The sequence below is a fragment of the Cricetulus griseus genome, chromosome X, assembly GCF_003668045.3.
Source record: "Cricetulus griseus strain 17A/GY chromosome X, alternate assembly CriGri-PICRH-1.0, whole genome shotgun sequence".
NCBI classification, from domain to species: Eukaryota; Metazoa; Chordata; class Mammalia; order Rodentia; family Cricetidae; genus Cricetulus; species Cricetulus griseus.
In genome coordinates this window covers 37,020,422-37,046,936 of record NC_048604.1, presented here as the reverse complement: position 1 = coordinate 37,046,936, position 26,515 = coordinate 37,020,422, and the positions used below count along the sequence as shown (strand labels likewise).

General features: G+C 39.7%; 1 protein-coding gene across 10 annotated transcripts in view; it reads left to right on the top strand.

The window, feature by feature from the left end:
- The window catches only part of Pak3 (p21 (RAC1) activated kinase 3), a 256,170-nt gene that overhangs the window by 43,547 nt on the left and 186,108 nt on the right, over positions 1-26,515 (top strand). For all 10 annotated transcript variants that reach the window (XM_035449835.1, XM_035449834.1, XM_035449830.1 and 7 more), the window contains one exon: positions 6,751-6,845. The gene's annotated coding sequence lies outside the window, so the exon portion shown is untranslated. The remainder of the gene's footprint in view (positions 1-6,750; positions 6,846-26,515) is intronic.

The window sequence follows — 26,515 nt, the reverse complement described above, 5'->3', positions numbered from 1 at the left end:
CTAATAAAGGGAAAAAGAAAAAGATCGACATAGTCAAGATGAAGGGATGCAGAAGAATGTTAGAATTGACACAGTGCTTAATAAATAACTAGTGATCTGTGACATAATCACATACACACTGTAAAAAATACCCCTCTATGTGGCAAAAACAGAGGAGATATTCTCAGTGGAGGGAGGACCTCAGCTGAGGTCCTCCAACTCCTTTCTGCCATCCAATCAACCATGCAGTTCCCCTGTGGGCTCGAAGCATTTTGCTCCAAGGAGACTTCCATGGGGTGCTTTTCTGGTGGCTGGTGGCATTTTGCCTCTGTGGGAGGGATGGAGCCTTTCCCCTTTATCAAGAAATCTATGATTTTTTTCTTTAAAGCATAGTGCAGAGTTTTTTTTTACAAATTGCAGGGCAGAAATAGAAATGCTGCCAGTCCTCGGCACAGCCTCCTTGAGGTCGGGGCATCCTGTCCCTCAGGCAGTGTAGAAGAAGAACTCATGCATTTCTGAAATTGGTGGAGTAAAATAAATTTTCTGTGAAGGAAGGCAGAAAGGAAGCCATCTCTTCTGCCTTAAAGGGAGCTAGTCTTAGAATAAGGAGAAGCTAGGAGCTCTTGAGAAAGCCCACCCAAGTGCAGCGTTAGGCCCTGCCAGAAAGAAGTCACAGTGTGGCAGCTTAGCTGAAACTTACTGTGGGGACTGGGGTAAGCTGTTTCTGTTCATTGAGCCTGCTTTTTGTTCCTTCACATTTACTGTGTAACTGAAAGGTATAGTTATAGACGCACATATTCCATATAAACAAAAATGCTCAATGAATGGCATAGACAAGCATAGTTGTTTTATAGCTGATCTTCACCTTGGATAATTAAGCAATTTGAGTGTGAATCCAGAATAGTATAGACCACTCTGGGAAGATCTGAAGCCTCTGAATATGTTCTTGGCAGCGATATGAGAGGAGGCAGTATGGAAAAAAACAATAGAAACATAACCCAATCATGGGAAAAAAATCACAGTCCTGCCCCTGTCTGATCTTTCCTTTCTGTCCCTTCCAGGAAATAACTGAAGTGCTCTAAGACTCATTTTCCTCATCTGTGAAATGGGTTGTCATGAAGACCGGTTAAATAATGAATGGAAAGCTCTTATGCTGGCAAAACTAACATAACAGTGATTGCCTTTGATGTCATTGCCTCTGTTTCTGAGAACTGGTATTTATGGCAGTTTACAGCTGATTCTTGATTTTAAAAGTGTGTGTGTGTGTGTGTGTGTGTGTGTGTGTGTGTGTGTGTGTGTGTGTGTGTGTGTGTGTGTAGATTCATGAAATGTTGTATGTGAAGAAATTCTGGTTGGTTCCATTGTTTTGGAAAGGAGTACAAGAATATGTGTTGGAAATGGAGAATCAAGTCAATGGTAGATTGATTGTCAGGTGTGAGTCGTCTCTGGGTTTCATTGTAGCATGCCCTTGTCAACAAGATGCATTTAATACAGACCTCAATAGGTTGAAATGTGGGACAGATTTGGCAACTGTTGGTCAGTAGCAGCATTTTTACATGAGATTGTTACTCACCAGGAAATCAACTTCATGAGTAATAAGGAGCACTAAAACTACCAACAAAAGTGGAAGGAAATACGTGTGCACTGTACACAGTAAAGAAGAATTTTGCTTCATGAAATGGTTATTCCATATACGTGATCATTATACATAGTTCATTAATGTGTAGTTTATGTGTATATATCGATATATATATATATGCATATGTGTGTATTATATGTCTTTCATGAAGGAACATTTTACTGTACTGTGGATCATTGCCAAAAATGTTTGAAATACTTATGTCTCATTTGGATAAACTGGCATCCAGGGAAATAGTCTGTCAAGTCCTAAACTAGATTAGAAATAACTAGTAAGAGAATACAATATGATTCGTTTCTCTTCCCTTGCTATCTTCGCTGTGTTGTTCTTGGGTCAACAGAGTTGGCTACTGTTTAATTAGAATTGAGTTCTAATACCGTGTAATGGCTCTGGCCTAACATGTAAGGGCAAGTTATGGGTTTGGCTATGGGTATCAGGCTAATTATATTGACCCCATTGCATAGGAAATGCAGCTGGCTTTATTGGGGGTGTTCAGTTGTTTTTCATTAGCAAGGATTTTGGAGAACTTTGTCAAACATATGTCTAAACAGCTCTTGTGCACGCTCATCTCTTATCTCTCTTCTAGGCATTGATATTTATTTTTTCTCCACCTTTGTGAAATCAAATAACTAGATGAAATTCTGTTTGTTAATCACATGTGTATGTGGTATATGTGTTTACATGTTCGTGCATATATTATGAGCAGGTGTGCATGCACACATGTGGAAGCCAGAGTTTGATGTTGGATATCTTCCTCTAGCATTCTCCACATTATTTTTTGAGACACTCTCTCTCACTGAAACTGGAGTTCACTGATTTGGCAAGCCCAGCTGACCAGCCTCAAGAATCCTCTTGTCTTTGCCTCCTCAGCATTCCTGTTATAGGTCTACACCACAACCAGCTTTTTACATAGGTGCTGGGGATCTGAACTCAGTTCCTCATGCTTGTGCTGCAAGTCTTTTACCAACTGAGTCATCTTCTCAGCCTTAAGGATCTGTTTGATTCACATCAGCATACATCGTTTATTTTGGCAGTGTGCACTTGGTATGTGAAAGACATTATGTCACTAACTTTTCATACATGAAGTTCACATAAAAGGAGCAATCAATATTAATTTCTAATCACAGAGAACTTATGATAATATGGTCATTTAATCATTGAAGCCCCTCTGTACACCATCTATATAACTGTTGGCCTTGCAGGGTCCTCAAACATACCATTTCCTACCTGGCTTTCTATTTTCCCTGTGGTATTTTTTACACTAACTAACTGTACTTTTTAAAGCAGTAAACAGATGAGTAAACCTTATGTGTTCAGATCTTTTCTCTAGGAAGTTTAAAAATCAAAGACTATTTGAAGTCTTCCTGTTTGCTTTGGTTTAGTAACCCCGGCTTTGAGACAATTATCAATAATAGTATAAGTTAGTCTTGAATTCCTCATCTTCTGCTGCAGCCTCCCAAGTGCTGGGATTACTGGCATGTAGTATCATCCATAGGTTGCATACTCCCATTTTTAAAAGCAGATGTTATTTTTTCTAGAGAACATTGACATTTGGATATTGGTGCAAAAGTCATTTCACCTTCCCATGTTTATTAAGAATTTGAAAATATTTTCCACAACACCAAAGAAATCTGTCTGTAGTTTAAGTATGATCCAATGTATCGTAAAATTATGTTCATAGATGTATGTGTCTTAAACTTATGAAACATCCAAGCTATAAGTGGCCTTGCAATTTGGAGTCCTTTAAGGCAGAAGTACAGCATCAGGCAGGTTAGGAGCCTTCTTCATAGTCATATCTGTAGTTTGTAGCAGAATTGGATCTTGAACCCAGGTTTCCAGCATCTTAGTGCTTTTACATTCACCATAGTCTGCTAGGTTGTCTCCTTTCTACTGGAGGTTGAAATAGTTTCCATGTGTAAAAGACAATATCCAGTCACCAGTACTCACCACACAGACTATAACAGAATCATTACCTTTCAGCTGATAAGCCCCAGGCACTTCTCACCAGAGTGAATGAGTTTACCTCCTTCCCCTTCTTCACTGAGGAGATTGACTATTGACATTCTTTATTGCCTTTGCTCCAGTGATTGAATCAAGACAAGGTCTTTATAGGAAGACTATTAGCATTGCTTGCACTAGCAGCATCCTTCTGTAGAATCAGTGTGGTCTAGTATAAAGACTCTAGGGTGCCATGTCCCAGAAGCTAGTCTCGCTTGTCAAATATGTGACCTTAGAAAACTTATTGAACCTCCCTGTCTCCCTACTCCATTAATTATCAACATGAGTAAAATCAGACCTATTTCTCTTATGTCTCAGGTCTGTTGTGAGGCTAAGGTGAAATAATATGAGAGTGCCATGCCTTCACTATGAGAGCATAGAATTATGACTCAGTCAACACAATAATTACTGAGGATCTACTGTTTACATGCAAACTGAGGACATTCTGAGGAGCACAGGACTCAGATCCTTTCTTGACCTATATTCTAGATGAATGGAAAGAAACCCAGCTCTACAAAGCTGGAAGTGATTGTAGTGTGTGAACTGCACAGACAGACAGACAGACAGACAGACAGACAGACAGACACACACACACAGAGAGAGAGAGAGAGAGAGAGAGAGAGAGAGAGAGAGAGAGAGAGAGAGAGAGAGAAAGGCCAAAGAGGGATTCCCAGAGAAAACTGCATTGAAACTATACTTTGGGACACAATTAGATTGACAGGGAAATTGGAGAAGCAAGCAAACAAGAAGTATATTCTCAGATGGGACAATACAAGGACCAAGGTCTGAAATGTTCTGGAGGCCTACTCTTCAAGATGTGGAAAGTTCAAGTAGCACTAAAAGGTTATGACAGCTTTTCCAGCTTCCTTGATGGTCTACTCACAGTAGAAAAAGAATCAAAGTATGAGTTCCATGAAGCCAAGGCAGATGCTAAGTGGGGCTGTGAGTAGATGAATACAATACAGGTAGTTTAAGACTGAAAATTGTCACATAATAGAAGCATATGTCTTGGGGTTATTCCAAGAGAGATGGTTGTGATAATCAGCATAGCCCCTGATGCATAATTAAGACTAGTAACACTAGTTTTATTTTTATCATCATCACCATCATCATCATCATCATCATCATCATCATCATCATCAATTTTCCATCTTACCTTGATAACAGGGTTAATAACATGCACCTTGAAATTTGTCTGATGTTAATTGTGTGACCATGGTCAGAACTTGATACCTCCTTCCCTGTTTTTCAGTTTTCTGATCTTTAAGATCGGAATTTTAGTAGTGCCAACTTCAAAGGACTATCATAGGATGTAAATATCTTAATCAAGTAAAATGTTTATCACAATGCTAGTACATTGTTAGCACTCAACTGATATTAGCTACTATAATTATCATCAATTAATCAGTAATGTGACATAGTTACATGACAAATCAAGGAAATAGAGAAAAATACATAAAAGCATCGCCAATCTTCCTACTCAGTATTACATTTCTTGTATTCAGTTTGGAAAACAGTTGTAAAAGTGAATTTTTTTTATTTAACTGAAATTTTATGTTTTTACCACCACATGATTTTTGTTGTTGAGATAACCAGATCAGAAAAAAAAAAACCTATGGATTTGGAAGCATTCTATGAGACATTTATTGGGCCCATACTGTGTGCTTGCCAGTGTGCTTGAAGCTGAGTAGCCCCCTCCCCCCACACATCAGACATGAGAACTGCATGTCCACATGTAAACAACTTACAGTCCAAAAGAGGGAGGAAACCAAAATAAACTATCAAAAAAGCATATTGCATTATATTAAAGATATAAAGTGGTGGGAATTGTTGAATGTAGAAACCTGCACAATACAGATTTTAAAAGAGTGGTTTTAAAACAGTCTCACTGAGTAGGTGATCTGAGTTGAGCCTTGAAGGAGATGATAGAGTGAGCCATGTAGGCACCTCAAGGGAAAATGGTGTAAGCAGAAAGAACAGCAAGAACTCAGTCCCCAAGTTAGACTCATGCTTGCCATTTCATAACGAACCTAGAAGTCTGTGTTGCAGGAGTGAATTTAAAGGAGGGAAGGGTGATGGGACAGGAGATTAGACAGGTCACTGAGACTGGATGTTTTAGGGATTTTTAGTTAATGTGATGACTGTTATTTGCAGGGAAGTATAAAGAACTGAAGAAGCTCTGTCAAGTAGGAACTTGAGTTGATATATCTCAGTCATCTGCCGCTCCCCTAAGCAGCAAGATCCTACCCCTCTGTTGGCCTGGAACAATAATAAATGAGATAGCAGTCTAGCAAGTCCTACAATGCTGCCCTTAAAACTCTGCAAACTGCAGAATGTGGGTTCATTGTATAGTAGTGGGCACACAGAAAGGAATAATGCCACAGTGATTCTGGAAAAGAAATGTAGTCCTTTGGAGCTGAAAGAGAGCTCATTAGGACAATTCTGCCGCTGGCATCGGTTCATGAAGCCAGGACTTGAACCCTCTTGCCTTCTCAGCCTGCCCAGCCTCCAGCAAGACCTTCTCAAGGTCAGAAAAGCTTTCTGTCAGGCTTATTGTGCAACCTGCCTTCTTGCCACCACCGGGTGGTAGTGATCTTTTTGCCCAAGTAAACCAAGAATAGGGCATATCTTTGACACAGAAGCAGTAGGGAAGTGAGTGCCCCATACATAACCATCCTGCTTCATAGGGCTCACATGTTTTTCAGACCTTTTCCTGCTACAGTCTGGTGTTTTGTCCCCCCCCCCCTCATCTGTCTCTTCTTGGGAGGTTTTTTATCTTTCCAGTAACCCTCTAAAATGTGCTGTTTAGAATTGAATGCTCCTAGGGAGGAATGTTGGAAGCTTCAGGACAACAATCATGTTTTGAATCTAGAAATGGTACTTTAATTACTATAACCTAAAATGGTACTCTGGCGCTTTATCAGCTAAATATGCTACCTTCATTAAGCTGTTGGCTCAAATTATGTTTGTGGGTTAAGTCAAACCTTAAACCTTTTTTGGTTGCTTGGTCAGTTTGTGTATGAGCTGCTTCTGAAACACTGTTCTTTCTTCCAGGCTCACAAAATGGATTTTTAAGGTTTTTGTCTCAGTCATTTTTCTTTATCTTATTTAAATTTCACCTTTTTTAATTTTAGCCCAGTATCCCAGCCCATCTGAGTTCACACTGAATCTCAATTTTGTTCTGCAACGTATTTGATACTCTGCCAGCTTTGAGTCATCTTCAGACGTGGTAAGTACATTTTATATATCATTTAAATTATTAATGAAGTTGGAAAAGCCCCGTGCTCCTTCTCTGGAGACCTTTCTACTGGCTGCCACCTATGCTGTGGGTAAAATTCTTTAATCAATTGCCACTCCATTGGGCTACATTATAGTCTGGTTAAGACATCATTGTTTTATCTCAGTTCATTCATGGAAAAGTTATAGGAGAAACTTAACAAATGCACTACTGAATCCAACTTATGAACACAGACAGTGTTACAAAAGATAAGACGGATAAGGATAATCTAAGATGGAGTTTTTCTGGTTTGGCTTGCACACTGGAAATGCAAGTAGTTTTCTAATTATAAAGGTATTGTGGGTTTGTTATAAAGGACGATAGCATACACTGAAAGTGAAAGTCCATTATCATTCCGGTACTCTAATAGATATATTCAGCTAGTTTGATGAATATCTAAACAGCTCTATGTTTCCCCAGCCCCTTAAGATACTTTGGAAACATCTTTCCTTATCAGAACACACAGTTTTACTTTATTTCCAAAATAGAGTGTTATTGTTTGAGGCTGTTTCATATTTTGTCTCACCAACCTCATATTGATAGGCATTTAGATCACTGGCAGGTAATCTTGTTACACATACTATGGTGAGATGAACTTTCTTTGTTGACTTGATGAACACTGCTGGGATTCTTCATCCTCTTGTCTTTTTCAAATATTTTGTCAGTGTCCTAATTCCTCAAGAGCCATTTCTACCTAAGAAAGAAAAGTAAGATTGAACAGCTATCAGGTTACTGATTTGTCATGAGCCAACTTATTATTCATCGGGGTTTGAGTTGGACAGTGTATACTGTGTTGTAACTTGGTGTGGGGTTATGAATCTTTTTGATATTTTTATTGCTTCATTGAGAATGATACACAATGTATTTTGATGAAATTTATTTCTCCCAGATCAACCCTTACCTCCCTACCCACCCAACCTCATGTTCTCTTTCTCTGTCTTTCTCATTAAAAAAAAAACCATCAAGTCTGGTTTGTGCTGGCCAACTACTTTGGGGTGTCTGAGTCTGGAGCATGGTCAATATACTAGAGGACACACTATTAAAGAAAACTGACTCTCCCTCTCTCCCAGAAGTCATCAAATGGCAATAGCTCTGCAGCTATGGATGGGAATTCATGCCTATTTTCCCTACTCCATGTTGGGATTTTGTTTGGCTTGAGTTTATGCTAGTCTTGATCATGCTTTCATATGTGCATCTGCCAGGTTGTGTTAAGAAAAATACTGTTTTCTTGAAGTGATCTACCACCTCTGCCTCTTACAATCATTCTGGCCTCTCTTCTACTAACTTACCCTGAGCTTTGAGAGTAGGGTTTACTACAGATGTCATATTTGGGCTGAGCATTCCAAATCCCTTATTCTGTCCTGTATTCATCACCACCTGCTTTAAGAAGAAACTTCTCTGATAAGTGTTGAGAGACAGAGGCTTTAAAATGTCAAGCACTTCATGATGAAGATCTAAATGACAAATAATTTTGATAGGAGGCTGCAGGTCCTAACTGACACAAGTGATGTGATTAAAAGCACTCAGGGGCAGAACTGCCTTGCCCGTGAACCATTATTCCTCATTATACACCCTCAACTCCAACCAAATGGGGTGATTTTCTAGGTCCCTCATGATCCCTTTCTTTCTTATCTCCAAGTGTGTATTCTGCCATGGCCTGTTCACTATGTACATGTATCTTGTTGACAAGGTAGGAGCCATCTGCTGTGAATTGTAACTCTAAGATCATATCTGAACTGCAGCTGCCTAGTTCTGTGACTTGGGATAAATCATTTATCTTGTCTGGCCCTAGTTTAGAATGTGTAGAATGAACATTTACCTAAGTAATATATGTCAAAACACCTTTTTAAATGATTGGCTGATACTAAGCAGTCAAGTGACAGCTAGCCTCTATTATTGCAATCATCGACATGGGATGTCATATTCCCTACACCATTGAGTAGTGATGGAGACTAAATGGAAACATGTGCAAAGCCCATAACAGTGCTCAGCATAAGGTGAGTGTCAAACAAAAGATAGTAGTTACTGATTTTTTGTTCATATCTCCTTTTGGATACTTGTTTTCTCATCTGTCACTTCTGTAGATGTTCATGTCTTAATCTCCCAGAAAGCAGAAAAGTGTCAATACTGCAAATTACAGGACTTCTTTGTACGAGGAAATGCTGCTGTTACCTAAAAAGTCTCTCATTAGATTATTTGCTAGGTAGATAACTCCTTTCCTGCTACCTGATCAACAATGAATGCCTAGCCAAGTCTGAGCATGCAGATTTCAACCTCTGAAGCCACTGATCACAGAATTAGCTGTGCTCTGAAATGTTGAAATTTTCTGGAACTACTGACCATCTATGTGACTTTACCTGAGTGGAGTGGATTTGTATGCCACTCTCAGACTTCTGCCATCTAGACAAAAAGGAGCATCTTTAGCCTTTAGCTCTTAGACTACCAAAATAGCCACTTGGGTTCTTTCTGTATTTACTGATGCCTTTATGCAACACAGTAAATCAGATCACATCATCCTCAAAAATCTCACAGCTCTCATCTCATGAAGTAAGATATCTTTTAGTTTGCGCGGTTTACTGACCCTGGCATAATGTAGTTCCTGTGTACCTTTATAATCTCATCTTGTACAACTCTTTTTCCCTGCTTTGTACCACCCACAGTAACCTTCTGTTCTGAGAACACACCAAATTCAATTGTACTCCAGTGCTTTCACTCTTATTCTGACCCTCCACCGGGAACTGAAACCAAATTGGCCTTGCTTTATTTTTCCTTTCAAGTTTCCATATAAAAGATAACATCTCAGAGTAACATTAAGTCTTGCCTGTGCATTTTATTTTCAGTAGGTTCTCATGTTTCCAGTTAGTTGCAAACTCATTGGTTCTCAGCTTCTCATGGAGAATCACTTAGAGAACATCAAAATAAAACAGTGGCCAGGCCTCTTGTAGACCAAGTAAGGCATATTTTTGGAGGTTGAATTCTAGGCATCTGTATTTGCAAATACTTCCTACTGTGATTTGAACAACCAGCCAAGGTTGATGGCCTCCATTCTGGTCAATCAGTCTGTTTCTTTGCTGCTTACTGCTTACACCAAGCTACAATTAATTTGTTTATTTCATCCACTTAATCAGTAAATATTTATTGAGTCCATACCCTTGCCAAGTATTACTGAAAACACAGGGATTAAAATAGTGAACACAAGTGAATACAATTCCCAAACTTTATAAAACATCAATTCCAATAAGGAAGGCAAATAATAAGCAAGAACAATCAGGCATTTAGTACTGTGTATGTGATGTTACTCACTGAATCAGTAAGGCATGCTATGGAAAAGGTATGTAATGTTGTATATTGAATGTTTGTGTCTTCCTACAAATACATAGGTTGAAATCCAAAGCCAAAACGGGATGGAACTTAGAGATGGGATTTGGGGAAAATAATGATGTTTACATGAGGCATTGAGAATGGGGCATTGGTCTGATGGGATTAGTTCCCTTCCAAAAACTGCTTACACTAGAGAGGTTTCTCTCTCCCCTTTCACTGGTCAGGGAAAGGGCACACATATGAACCATGAAGGCATGACTGCTGCATATAAGACAAGAGCAAAGATTTCAAACTGAACTCTAATTTGTCTGCATCTTGATCTTGGATTTTATACCTTTGAAAATACTGATAAATGTACTTATATTTAAGATGTCTAGTCTATGGTGTTTTGCTATACCATCTTGAATTAACTAAAGCATATAGTATGTTAGATTATAAATTCTGAGAATAAAAATAAAAGAGAAAACAGAGACAAGATAATTTTGTTGGAGAGGTAAAAGTTTAGAGTCCCTTCCAGTGCCCTGCTTGGAGCCTCCTGAGGCCTGGAGACTGTGAGAGGGGGAACCTGTCCTGGCAAACCAGGTCATCCAGAATCTGCCGATGTTGCAGTGCTAGTCCCGCCTCCACCCACAGGAAGAGGAGAGCCATCAGAGTTTTGGACCTGCTTGCACCCACTGGAAGAGAACCTTGGACCCGTACCAACCAGGAGAGGTAGAGACCCACCAGCACCCAATGGAAGAAGGGATGGGAAGACGACAGTATAAGAACACAGCCAACAACAGAAAAATCAATATGACGCGACCAGAGTCTAGGGACTCCAAACCAGCAAGACCTGAACATCCAACACAGATGAAACAGAAGAGAACAACCATAAAAACAAGTTTATGAAGATGATAGAGACCCTAAAAAAAGAAATGAGAAAATCCCCTAAAGAATTGGAAGAAAAAAAAAACAAAGAAAAAATTCAAGAAATGGAGGAAAAGACAAACCCAAAATGGCAAGAATCAATTCAAACAGTGCAAGGTTTGAAAGCTGAAATAGAGACAATATAAAAAACACAGTCTGAGGGAATGCTGGAAATATAAAAGCTGGGTAAACAATCAGGAACTACAGATGCAAGCATAAACAACAGAATACAAGAGATGGAAAAGAGAATCTCAGGTGTTGAAGATACACTAGGAGAAATAGATTCATCGACCAAAGAAAATCTTAAGTCCAACAAATCCCTAACACAAAATATTCAGGAAATATGGGACACCATGAAAAGACGAAACCTAAGAATAATAGGTATAGAAGAAGGTGAAGAAATCAAGCTCAAAGGTGCAGAAAACATATTCAACAAAATCATAGAAGAAAACTTTCCCAAACTACAGAAAGACGTGTCAATGAAAGTACAAGAAGCTTACAGAACACCAAATATGGTGGACCACAAAGCTCTTGGTCCCCAGACTGATAGCTGGGAAACCAGCATGGGACTGATCTAGATCCCCTGAATGTGGGTATCAGTGAGGAGACCTTGGAAATCTATGGGGCCCCTTGTAGTGGATCAGTACTTATCCCTAGCATAGGAATGGACTCTGGGAGCCCATCCTACATGGAGTGATACTCCCTGAGCCTAGACACAAAGAGGTTCGCCTAGGCCTTATCCCAAAGATATGACAGACTTTTGAAGACCCCCTATGGAAGGCCTCACCCTGCATGGGGAGCGGATAGGGTATGGGATAGGTTGGATGTTAGTTGGGGGCTAGGGGAGAAGGGGAGGGATAGGGACCTGGAGTTAACATGTAAAATAATCTTCTTTCTAATTAAAATAAAGAAATAAAAAAGAAGTCCCCTCATCACATAATAATCAAAACACCAAACATACAGAATACAGAAAGAATATTAGGAGCAACAAAGGAAAAAGGCCAAGTAACACATAAAGCAAACCTGTCAGAATTACACCTGACCTCTCCATGGAAACTCCGAAAGCCAGAAGGACCTGGATAGATATTCTACCAACACTAAAAGGCCATGGATGCCAGCCCAGACTCTTATACCTAGCAAAGCTTTCAATCACTATAAATGGACAAAAGAAGATATTCCACTACAAAACCAGATTTAAACAATACACATCCACTAATCCAGCCCTATAGAAAGTTCTGGAAGGAAAACTCCAACCCAAGGAAGTTAACTACACCCACAAAAACATAGGCAATAGGTAATCCCACTTTATCAAGAGCCAAAAGAAAAGAGGGGTAGAAATCCACACACAATAGCACCACCACCACCAAACACAAAACAATCAAGAATTAACAATTAATATCCCTCAATATTAATGGTCTTGATTGCCTTTAAAAAGACACAGGGTAACAGAATGTATAAAAAGACAGAATACAACCTTCTGTTGCATACAAAATACACACCTCAACTTCAAAGACAGACAGTACATCAGAGTTGAGGATTGGGAAAAGATTTTCCAATCAAATGGACCCAAGAAACAAGCGGGTGTAGCAATCCTAATATCTAACAAATTAGACTTTAAAATCAATCAAAAGAGATGAAGAAGGTCATTTCATATTTATTGCAGAGAAATCCATCAAGATGAATTCTCAATTCTGAACATCTATGCCCCAAATACAAAGGCATCCATGTTTGTAAAAGAAACATTACTAAAACTCAATTCACACATAAAACCTCAAACACATATAGTGGGAGATTTCAAATCTCATCACTAGACTGGACCACCAGGCAGGAACTTTACAAAGAATCAAAGGAATTAACAGAAGTTATTACCCAGTTGGGATTAACAGACATGTATAGAACATTCCATCCAAACACAAAAGAATATACCTTCTTCTCAGCGCCAAATGAAACCTTATGTAAAATTGACCACATACTTGGCAAGAGAGCAAACCTCAATAGATACAAAAGATTAGATAACCCCCTGTGTCTTATCATACCACCATGCTTTAAAGTTAGAATTCAACAACACAAATGGCAGAAAAACTACCAACTCATGGCAATTGAACAATTCGCAACTGCACCATTCCTGGGTCAAGGAAGAAATAAAAAAAGAATTCCTAGAGACTTCCTAAAGACTTCCTAAAGAATTCCTAAAGACTTCCTAGAATTTAATGAGAATGAAGACACAACATACCTAAACTTAATGGGACACTTTGAAAGCTGTGCTTAGGGGAAAGTTCATAGCACTAAGTACCCACATGAAGAAACTGGAGAATAGTTACACTAGAGAAATAATAAAACAACTGAAAGATCTAGAACCCAAAGACGCAATCTCATCCCAAAGGAGTAGATGCCAGGAAATAATCAAATTGAGGGCTGAAATCAATAAAGTAGAAAGTAGGCAAACAATACAAAGAATCAATGTAACAAAAAATCAGTTCTTAGAGAAAATCAACAAGATAGACAAACCTTTATCCAAACTAACCAAAACGTGGAGAGAACATGCAAATTAACAAAATCAGAAATGAAAAGGGGGACATAACAACGGACACTGAGAAAATCTAGAAAATATTCAGGTCATACTTTGAAAACCTGTATTCCAAAAAATTTGAAAATTTAAAAGAAATGGACAATTTTCTGGATAGATATCACTTACCAAAATTAAATCAAGAACAGATAAACAATTTAAGTGACCTATAACCCCTAGTGAAATAGAAGTAGTCATCAAAAGTCTCCCAACTAATAAGAACCCAGGGCCAGATGGTGTCACTGCAGAATTCTACCAGAAATTCAAAGAACAGCTAATACCAATATTCCTCAAAGAGTTCCACACAAAAGAAGCAGAAGGGTCATTGCTAAACTCTTTTTACGAGGCTACAATTACCTTGGTACCCAAGCCACACAAAGACACAACTAAGAAAGAGAACTACAGAGCAATATCCCTCATGAACATTGATACAAAAATACTCAATAAAATGCTGGCAAATAGAATCCAAGAACACATCAGAAAAAATCATCCAGCATGATCAAGTAGGCTTCATCACAGGGATGCAGGGTTGGTTTAACGTATGAAAATCCAGCAATGTAATCCACCATGTAAAACCTGCAAAGGAAAAGCCATATGATCATTTTGCTAGAGTGAAAAATCCTTTGACAAAATCCAACACCCCTTCATGATAAAGGTCTCAGAGAGATCAGGGATAACAAGAACATACATAAACATAACAAAATGTGTATACAGCAAACCAACAGCCACAATAAAACTAAATGGGGAAAAACTCAACGCTATTTCTCTAAAATCAGGAACAAGAGAAGGCTGTCCACTCTGTCCATATCTCTTCAATATTGCCCTTGGAGTTCTAGCTAGAGCAATAAAATAACAAAAGGAGATCAAGGGGATTCAAATTGGAAAAGAAGAAGTCAAACTTTCACTATTTGTAGATGATATGATAGTTTACATAAGTGACCTGAAAAACTCTACCAGGGAACTCATACAGCTGATAAACACCTTTAGCAAAGTGGGCAGAATACAAGATTAACTCAAAAACATCAGTAGCCCTACTATATACAGAAAATAATTGGGCTGAGAAAGAAATCAGAGAAACATCACCCTTTACAACAGCCACAAACAATATAAAATATCTTGGGGTAATACTAAGCAAACAAGTAAAAGCCCTGTATAACCAGAAGTTTGAGTCTTTAAAGAAAGAAATTAAAGAAGACAATGCTCTTGGATAGGTAGGATCAACATACTAAAAATGACAATCTTGCCAAAAATAATCTACGGATTCAATGCAATCCTCATCAAAATCCCAGCACAATTCTTCCCAAAACTTGAAAAAACAATACTCAACTTTATATGGAAAAACAAATGACCCAGAATAGCCAAAACAACCCTGTACAATAAAGGAACTTCCCGAGGCCTCACTTCAATCTCTATTACAGAGCCATAGTCCTGAAAACAGCTTGGTATTGGCACAAATATAGACAGATAGATGAATGGAATCAAATAGAAATCCCTGATATTAACCCACACACCTACGAACACCTGATTTTTGACAAAGAAGCTAAAATTATACAATGGAAAAAAGAAAGCATCTTCAACAAATGGTGCTGGCATAACTGGATGCTGGCATGTAGAAGACTGCAGATAGATCCATATCTATCACCATGCACAAAATTGAAGTCCAAATGGATCAAAGACCTCAACATAAATGCAGCCACACTGAACTTCTTAGAAGAGAAAGTAGGAGGTACCCTCAAATGAATTGTTACAGGAGACAGCGTCCTGAACATAACATCAGTAGCACAGACACTGAGATCAACACTTAGTAAATGAGACCTCCTGAAACTGAGAAGCTTGTGTAAGGCAAAGGACTCAGTCAACAAGACAAAATGGCAACCCACAGAATGGGAAAAAATATTAACCAACCCCAATCTGACAGAAGGTTGATTTCCAAAATATACAAAGAACTCAAGAAGCTAGTCATCAAAACACCAAATAATCCAATTAAAAGTGGGGTACAGAACTAAATATAGAATTCTCAGTAGAGGAATCTAAAATGGCTGAAAGACACTTAGGAAAGTGCTCAATATCTTTAGCTCACAGGTAAATGAAAGTCAAAACTAGTCTGAGATACCATCTTGCGTCTTTCAGAATGTCTAAAATCAAAAACACCAATGACTGTTCTGGAGAGGATGTGGAGAAAGGGGAGGACTCCTCCACTGGTGGTGGAAGTGCCAACTCGTGCAGCCATTTTGGAAATCTGTATGGCAGTTCCTCAGGAAAATGTGAATCAGTCTACCACAAGATCCAGCAGTTCCACTCTTAGGCATATACCCAGAAGATGCACACTCATACAACAAGGACATCTGTTCAACGATGTTCACAGCAGCATGATTTGTAATTGCCAGAACCTGTAAGCAACCTTGATGCCCCTCAAATGAAGAATGGATGGAGTAAATGTGGTACATTTACACAATGGAGTACTACTCAGGGGGAAAAAACCAGTGGAATCTTGAAATTCACAGGCAAATGGATGGAACTGGAAGAAACCATTCTGAGTGAGGTAACCCAGTCACAAAAAGACAAACATGGTATGTACTCACTCACATATGGATTTTAGACATAGAGCAAAGGATCACCAGCGTACAATCCACACCCCTAGAGAAGCTAGTAAACAAGGAAGACCCTAAGAGAGACATACATGGTCCCCTGGAGAAGGGGAAAGAGACCAGATCTTCTGAGCTAATTGGGAGCACGAGGGAGGGGAGAGGGAGTTAGGAGAAAGAGAAGGGGAGAAGACTACATAAGGGAGCAGGAAGATTGAGTTGCGGGAAGAATAGAGGAGAGGAAGACAAGAGATACAATAGTAGAGGGAGCCATTATAGGTTTAAAGAGAAATCTGGCACTAGGGAAATGTCCAGAGATCTACAAGGATTACCCCTTCTAAGAATCTACGCAATAGTGGAGGGGCTGCCTTAAGTGCCCATTCCCTTATATTGGCATTGATGTCGACCTTATATGCCATCCCAGATCCTTCATTCAGTAACTGATGGAAGAAGAAGCAGAGATCCACATCTGAACACTGAGCAGAACTCTGGAATCCAGTTGCAGAGAGGGATGAATGATGAGCAAAAAGGGTCAAGAATAGGCTGCAGAAACCCACAGAAACAGCTGACCTGATCAAGGGGGATCTCATGGAACACAGACTGTTAGCTGGGAAACAAGCATTGGACTGATCCAGACCCCATGAACGTGGGTGTCAGTTAGGAGTCCTGGGCAATCAATGGGGCCTCTGGTAGTAGATCAGTATTTATCCCTAGTATACGAATGGACTTTGTGCGCCCATTCCAAATAAAGGTATAGTTTGTCAGCCTGAACAGAGAGGGGAGGGTCTAGGCCCTGCTCCAAATAGTATGACAGACTTTGAAGATCCCCCATGAAAGGCCTTTCCCTCCCTGGGGAGTAGAAAGGGGTTAGTATGGGGGTGGGGGCAGGGGAGGGGGAGGGAACTGGGATTTACATGTAAAAGTAGCTTGTTTCTAATTTACATAAAAAACTGCAAAATAAAAAAATATAGTCAGTTGCCTAGGCAGGAGACTCTTGAGTAAAAGACCTTAAGGAAAAGAAAAATCTACATTTGTATCTATCTGGACATAGAACATTTTAAATGTGTATGGGTCCTGATGTTGGAGCCTACCTGATATACATAAAAGAATATTACAGAAGTCGTATAACTGCATTTGAGAACAATGATAAGCAAAGTGGGGAACAAATTCAGAGAACTGGAGTGATGCTGAGATAACTGGGGTTTTTAAGGTTGATTTAACATCTTGGCATTTACTAAGAGGTGATATACGACAGAAAATAGCTATCTTTGTTATGTTTGTATTGCTGTGATTAAATACCATGACCACAAAAATCTTGTGGAAAGGATTTATTTAATCTTATACCTTGTAGTCCATCATAGAAATGATACTGGAGCAGGAACTCAAGGGGCAGGAACCTAGAGGCAGGAACTGAAAGCAATGACTGTGGAAGAGTGGTAATACTGACATATTCTTAATGGCTTTCTCAGCATGCTCTCTTATACCATCCTGGAACACCTGACCAGTGTTAGCACTACCCTTATTGACTTGGTTCATAATGAGCCTGGCTCATCCATGGTCATCATTATCCAATAAAATGGCCCAAATGTTTGCCCAGGGTCCAATCTTTTTTTCCAGGTTTTTTAATTTAAATTAGAAACAAGCTTGTTTTACATGTTAATCCCAGTTCCCTCTCCCCTCTCTCTTCCCCTGCCCCCCCACTAACCCCATATCCCATCCCCTTTCTGATCCCCAGAGAGGGTGAGGCCTTCCATGTGGGATCTTCAAACTCTGTCATATCATTTGGAGCAGGTCCTAGACCCTCCCATGTGTGTCTAGGCTGAGAGAGTATCACTCCATGTGGAGAGGGCTCCCAAAGTCCATTTGTATACTAGGGATAAATACTGATCCTCTACCAGAGGGCCCATAGATTAACCAGACCTCCAAACTGACACCCACATTCAGGGAGTCTGGATCAGTCCTATACTTGTTTCCCAGCTATCAGTCTTGTGTTCATGAGAACCCCCTCCATTTGCTCAGGTCTACTGTTTCTGTGGGTTTTCCCAGTGTGGTCTTGACTCCTCTGCTCATCATTCCTCCCTCTCTGCAACTGGATTCCAAAGTTCAGCTCAGTGTTTACCTGTGGGTGTATGCCTCTGCTTCCATCATCTACTGGATGAAAGCTCTAGGATGGCAAATAAGGTAGTCATCAATCTCATTATCATGGAAGGGCATTTAAGGTAGTCTCTCCACTATTGCTTAGATTGTTAGTTGGTGTCATCCTTGTAGATCTCTGGACATTTCCCTAGTGCCTGATTTCTCGTTATACCTATACTGGCTCCCTCAATTATGATATCACTTGTCTTGCTCTCCTCTATTCTTCCAGGGGGCCAGTCTTGCAGAAACATCTTCTAAATTGAGGTTCCCTCTTCCTAAATGACTCTAGCTTGTGTCAAGTTGACAAAACACTAGCTAGCACAGTAGCATAATAAAATGGATTTCAATTGGCTCACTGTGTCTTCTGTGTTGAGAATATACAGATCAAAGTAGGATGGAACCATCTGTAAAGCTAATGTAGGTAAGAGATGATTGTGCATTGTAGTAAATTTGTAATGATGTTACATTAGGAGTTGCTGTAGCCTGTGTGTCTTGGGTCCTAGAATGTTGGGGTAGCAAAGGAAGGAAGACAGGACAGGGACACTTACATACAGCAAAGCTGGGAATAGGTAGACTTCTGATATCACTTAATTCACTTGGAACCTCAACATGTTTATTAGAATATCACAGGGCAGGAAGTTTTAGCTGTCTCAGTAGGACACCTCTGTAGATGGTCTCTGTAGGCTAGGGATCTAGGTTGTAAATATCCAGGATAAAGAAGCTGCAGTTGCTAGTCTTTACACACAGATCAATCATTTATAAACTTTCATACTTGGATCCCTGGGAAGAGTTTTGCCTACCCCTCTTGAGCCTAGCCCATATGAGTAATGGCTGTGCCCATTGGGTCTGAATTCTTGGGGTCTTTGACAGGCTATGCCCATTTGAAAATGTACATCTACTCAGGACTTCACTTAATCATGGCTTCCTCCCTTTCCAAAATGAGTAATCTGAAAGCCAATGATAAATGGTGAGACTGAACATATTCTGAGAGATATAGTATCCATAATTTGTGATAATACTACATTGAGCATGAGACAAAGTATACATCCCAATAAGGAAAATGGGAAGAAACAAGAGAAGAAGGAAGAAAACCAATGGAGAAGAAGGTAATTCAAGGAAGACAGAGTGGCCACTAACTGAACTAACAACATTGAAGACACCACAGCTTTGACAAGGGCTAAGGATTAAACATTGCATTTTGTAACATGGGGGACACTGGTAAATTTGTTCTGAACAGGGATTACAGTGAGGTCAAGAGATAAAGGAAGGAAATGATTTTGAGACAATGGTATATGTATAATTTTATTGGTCACTTTTCTAGAACCAAATACCTGAAAAGAACCAACTTAAAGGAATGAGGGTTTATATTGGCTTACCATTTGAGGGTATGTTACAGTTCATCATTGTGGAGAAGGAGCCACAGGCAGCTGGTGACTTTGCATCTGAAATCAAGAATCAGAGAGTAAATAAGAAGTTGGGTTAGACTATGTAACTTTTATGCCTAGCCCAGTGACCCATTTCTTCCAGCAAGTCTCCACCTCCCAAAGGCTCTGCAACCTTACAAAATGGTGATACCACTTGGGGCCCAAGTATTCATACACATAAGCCTGTGAACCACAGCATCTACTCCTGGACTCTATAAGCTTTCTCATGAAACAAAATACATTCATTCCAAGTTTAAAATTTCCAAAAGTCTCTATCAAGCCCTAAATTATCTAAGATTCAGGACAGTTTCTTAACTGTGAGCCCTATAAAATCAAAAGCCAAGTTACACATTTCTAATCTATAATACCATGGAGTAAAAATTTTCATTCCAAAGCTGCAGACAATGTATATATAATCCATTGAACACGGAGAAGTTTAGCTGGTGCCTGCCAAAAGCCTTCACCACTACTGACTGCTTTTTATGGTACTGGAAGTTATTCTTCACACTGCCAAAGGAGAAAGTTAAACACCAACAGAGTTACAAACCCGGCAATCTACTAGGGTGATATGCATGCTAGATATACTAGTGCAATAGTGGCACAGAAATTATGGGAGTAACTAGCTGATTGAACCACTAGCTGATTGAAATTAAGGCCCATGTCATGAAATGGAACCCATCCCTGACACTGTCTGGGTAGTCAAGAACCTGAAAGTATATAGGCCGGGACTTAGTGGAAAACAAAATGCTACTGTTCTCACAAAATAACACAATACAATGACTTCTAATGACATTCTGCTATACTCATAGATCAATATCTTTCTTAGCCATCACCAGAGAAACTTCCTTCTGCAGTAGATATGAATAAATAGAGACTCCACAGCTGGGCAATGTGCAAAGCACGAGAGACATTGGAACACTTAGTATTAAATGGAATGTCTCCAGTAAATCCCTCCCTTCAGGGCTCAGGAAACTTTGTGGAAGAGAAGGCAGAAAGATTGTAAGACAATGGAAGACACCATGGAAATAACGCCTTTTAACCACAGGAGAACTGATGCACATATGAATTCACAGATATTATGGGATCATGCACAGGACTTGCACAGGTCTAAGCCAGATAGGGTTCCAGTAGTGAGAAGGAAAGTAGACACCAGCCCCCATTCCAAAGGTATGGCTAACTGACAACCATTGGCAAAGGAGGAATTAGTTTTCTCCAACGGAGTCTCACAGGCTATATAAAGCACACTTAAGGGCAGGCCACATGCCCAGCTATAGATGGCCAATGCAAAACAAACTCTTGAAGGAATTTGTTTTATAATACATTGTCTAGGCATTTTTTCTTAATAGTTATTTTTCTCATATATGGTGTCATCCAATTTCGTCTTTAGGGGTTTTCTATGCATGTGAATGTGTGTATCTCAGCGTCTGTATGCGTTTCTTGTGCTTTTTCTTTGGCTCTTTTTTTCATTTGTTTGTTTCTTTTGTCCTAGCCTAGTTTATTTGTTTTTATTTTTTCTTATTTTGTTTCATTATCACTTTCAGATGCCTGATTGTAGACAGAGAGAAAGAAAGGGCGTGGATTTTGATCTGTGGGGAAATGGAGAGGAAATGGGAGGAGTTTGGTGCAGGGAAGCCATAATCAGAATATATTATATGGAAAAATTTCATTTTTAAATAAAGAGGAGCAATGAAGACATAAATAGGAAAGTCAACCAAAAGCAAGACTGAAGTCCAACAAGGCAAACACGAAATTTAACAACCCCTTGTCTTGCATATGGTGCTCATGATGGAACCTTTTTGCTTCCAAAGGTCTTAGGTAGTCTTGCCCTTCTAAACCTATTGCCTGCAGTACACACACATAGTCTCCATTTTGAACTGGCTGCATTCCATGTATGCAACTGGTTCTAGTAACCAACATCTTGGAGTCTGTATTACAACTTAGGCTTCATTTTCAAAGCCTGCTGCAAGGCCCTGGGAGATGGCTCAGCAGTTAAGATTACTTGTTGCTCTTCCATAGGACCAGGGTTTTATTACTAGCTGCCACATAGTTATTTACCACTATCTGTAACTCTAATTGCAGGAGATCTGATGCCCTCTTATGACTTATTTGGGTACCAAGTATACATGTGGCACACACACATACACACACACACACACACACACACACACACACACACACACACACACATATATATATATATGAAAAATATACAAGAAATAAAATGAGTAAGTCTAATAAAATATTTCATGAAATGGGCTTTCAGAGGCCCCTTGTAAGGTTTCCAACTCTGCCACATGTTGCCTGACCAAGCTCTCTGGAACTGTGGGATGAAACTCCACAACCTAACCAATCTTGCATTTTTTATGTCTGAAAAATTAGTAACATGTGGACGATGCTGTCAAGCTATGCTGCCAGATTGGGATATTGTTTAGTACCCTTGGACCACAGCTATATTTGGCAGTCTCTGTATGTCTTGATGGGTGAATCTTTAAAATCACTTTCTTAAGCAGTTGTTTTTGAACAAAGAAGTCTTCTGTCACTTCTCAGTTCAGACAGTATCCTTTGGAATATACTCTCACAAGTTGGAGGTATGATGCTTGGGATCTTGCCCTTAGAGCATCTTTCTTATTGCCCTAGTGCAGAGTAAGGATTTCTCTTTTATGGGACTAACATCTTTAACTATTACAACTTTTTATTCAGCTTTAAACTTTCTTCTGCTCTTTCCCTTGCCTGAATGAACATTGCATTGAATCCTTTTACTTCATTTGCTATTCAGTTTCACTGCAGAAAATAAACATATTGCAGCCTGAATGCTATCCTGATTTGAAATATCTTCCACAAATGACATCATTTTGTCATTGACATTAAGTTCATTGTCACTCAGGTTTTTTAGAACAAGGGCCAAATGAAACCAGAATGGGCTCTCAGTGTCCAAAATATCATGAGACATGCTTCTTCTGTCTTCTTTTCTTGATTTTTTTAGAGTACTACCAAAGTCACACACTAAACTCTACTTACACAGACAGCTCTAGGACTTGTCTAGCCTACATTTCAAACTCTTACATTTTCACCTTACAGATGATGTCCACTGGTCTATGAACTACTTGGTCAGGTTTATCACAGTAAAGTACCTACTTCACAGTACCAGCTTTCTGTACTACTTACTTTTCTCATTGGCATGACCACATACCCAACAAGTAGCAACCCAAGGGAAGAATGGTTTAATTTTGGCTTATAGATATCATGGTTGGGGAAGATGAAGTGAAAGAAGTTCATGGAGGCTGGTCACATTGCATCTGAAATCAGGAAAGAGAGAATCAACAGGAAATGGGATCAAGCAATAAAACCTCAAAGCCCACCTACAGTGAACAACTTCCTAAAGGTTCTGCAACCTTCCCAAATAGTGCCACGAGCAAGAGACCAAGTATGCAAGCACACAATTCTATGGGGAGCATTTCACATTCAAACCACAACAACCTCAATTAGTGTAGAGATAGCAAATTGGATGGCTGTTCTAATGATGATTTTATTAACTATTTGTGGGATACATAATAATCTATGAGATCCAGCTGTTTATGTAATAATTTAAGCTTTTAAAAGAGGGGAACAAGTTCTACACCTCAGATACATTCCATGGCATCTTAACACGTTAAGCACTCAATACATGGTTTTTAAGTGAGTAAATAATCAAGGATGAAGAAATGACTACATGAAAGTAGATGGCAAATCCTTGTGTAAGAATAGTATCAGATGAGTTGGGTTGCTAATTGCCTTTCATTTCAGCCATTGTTGTTATACTATTGTGGTACCAAAATTGTTGCAGACCAAGGTAGCATGAGGATTGATTGGCATCACAAAACTCTCTTTGTCAAGAAAGCAGAGTGTGTTTTATTCCATTCCTGGGAATAATAGGCTGTTGGACTTTAAGAACTGGGTGAGGTCAGGAATCTGCCCAAGAGAAATCTCTTCGTGTCATCATAATTTTCTGGGTTTTGTTTGTGTGTAGTGCAGGGCATGTGTGAGTCACTTGCCAAATTGGCATCCCAGTCTGTCTCTGCTTGCTGGAGGGTAGCTTCATCACATAACCCTGACCAAATAACAGCTAAGTCAAAGACTGCAAAGTAAAAAGCCATGGCCATGCTGTCACTGGAAGCCTTGGCACTTGCTTCATCTTAATCGCTGTAATGTTACAGCGATTACCACAGTCTTTAACAGTGTAAGGTGACAAGTGGGCTCAATGAGGCTGTCCCATAGTGCCTATGACTCAGTTATTTCTGGAAAGATGGAATGGTTCCCTGCACAGCTGGTATAGAGGGGATGCTCACTAACTTAAGAATGAATGGGCCTCTTGGGATTTTGTGACACAGGGAACAGAAAGAAGGCTTCTTTTCTTTTTTTCTACCATAGAACCCACCATCTTGTTCCATACTTGGATGCATCTCTATGCTAAGACATAGCCAGCAGCATATCATGTCACAAGCTTAAAAGAAAAGACAAAGAAAGCCCACAGTTATTGGGCAGAAATTGGAGACATAAAGTTGTCCACCAATTTCCCTTATAATAATCAATGAATCATCTCTAAAAATTCATTTCAATCAGCATTAATCTAGCTTCTGATTTTTGGATCATGTCCTGTGTATTTTTCTAATGTTATAACTATAATACTAAAATAGTACTTCTATTACTATAGCAATTCAAGTAATAATTGCAACTGACATGGATTGAGTACCTCCTGTGGGCCAGGCACTAAGCTAAGTATTTTGTATACATAGTTATACTGCTCTCCATAGGGACCCCAAAACCCTGCCTGTGTGTTTGGTCCTATCATTATTTTCAATGAATAAAGGAAAGTCACTCAATCTACAAAGGAATTGACTTGAAATTCAAGCCCGGTTTGTTTCACTACAGAATCACACTCTACATGATTTCCTGTAATAGCATTGATCGCTTCTAAAGATGTAAATTAGAAAATATCCTTCTGCTTAGAAACTTGATGTCACACTTCAAATAAAATCCAATTTACTTTCTGGGCCATCAATGTGCTGCATAATCTATACTTTGCCCCACCCCTCCAGCCTTCTCTCATCTTTTCCCTCTTTGCTCTCTGTGGACTTGATTCCATAGCAGCAACTGGGTGCTGCTTTAGCTGAACATGATAGGCTGGCTTGATTATTTACCACTTCTCTTGGAAAAAGCATTTCCTTTTCTAAACAATTACCCTGGGTTGCTGTACTTGAAAAAGGTAAGAGTATCTTGTAATTGTTGGTGCCAGTGTTGTTCCAGGAGGGTGTTCCAGTCTATCTTTGTATTTTCTTCCTCTCACTTGTTTTGTAAGATCAAAGGAAGTTTACTGCATCCCAGATCCTGTCCAGCAACAAAAGTAATATAACGCTCAGAGGTCAGTATGGACCCCAATTCCCATTTGTCAACTTGATGGCATGGATGAGAACATACTGTGTCTAAGACAGTAGAGAAACAGCAATGCACTGACTCAGCAAACCAGTAACCAAAGTTTCACTCCAGGTGAAACTTTTAGGTGGGGAGTATAATAAAACTTTTCACTTTTCAAAAGCTTCAATTTATTTTTTCTTTTTTATTAGAAACAAGCTTCTTTACATGTCAATCCCAGTTCCCTCTCCCTCCCCTCCTCCTCTGCCCCACCCCCTATCCCAACCCCTTTCTCCTCCCCAGGGAGGGCGAGGTCTTCCATGGGGATCTTCAAAAAATATCTGTCATATCATTTGGAGCAGGGCCTAGACCATCCCCCATGTGTCTTGGCTGAGAGAGTATCACTCCATGTGGAGAGGGCTCCCAAAGTCCATTTGTATACTAGGCATAAATACTGATCCACTACCAGAGGCCCCATAGATTGCCCAGACCTACAAACTGACATTTTTGCTCAGGGAGTCTGGAACAGTCCTATGCTGGTTTCCCAGATATCAGTCTGTGGGTCCATGAGCAGCCCCTTGTCCAGGTCAGCTGTCCCTGTGAGTTTCTCCAGTCTGGTTCTGACCACTTTGCTCATCATTTCTCCCTCTCTGCAACTGGATTCCAGAGTTCATCTCAGTGTTTAGCTGTGGGTGTCTGCCTCTGCTTCTATTAGCTACTGGATGAAGGCTCTAGGATGGTGTATAAGGTAGTCATCAATCTCATTATCGGGGAAGGGCATTTAAGGGAGCCTCTCAACCACTGCTTACATTGTTAGTTGGAGTAAAACTCTAGATCTCTGGACATTTCCCTAGTGCCAGAATTCTCTTTAAACCTATAATGGCTCCCTCTATTGTAGTATATCTTTTCTTGCTCTCCTCAATTCTTCCCCTGATTAAATCATCCTGCTCTCTCATGTCCTCCTCTCCCCTCCTGTTCTCCCCTTCTCTTTATTCTAGCTCCATCTCCTCTTCCCCATGCTCCCAATTAGCTCAGGGTATCTTGTCCCTTTCCGCTTCTCTGGGGGACCATGCATGTCTCTCTTAGTGTCCTTATTTCCTAGCTTCTCTGGCGGTGTGGATTGTAGGCTGGTACTCCTTTGCTCTATGTCTAAAATCCATATATGAGTGGGTACATACCATGTTTATCTTTTTGTGACTGGGTTACCTCACTCAGGATGGTTTCTTCTAGTTCCATCCATTTGCCTGTGAATTTCAAGAGTCCATTGTTTTTTTTCTGCTGAGTAGTACTCCATTG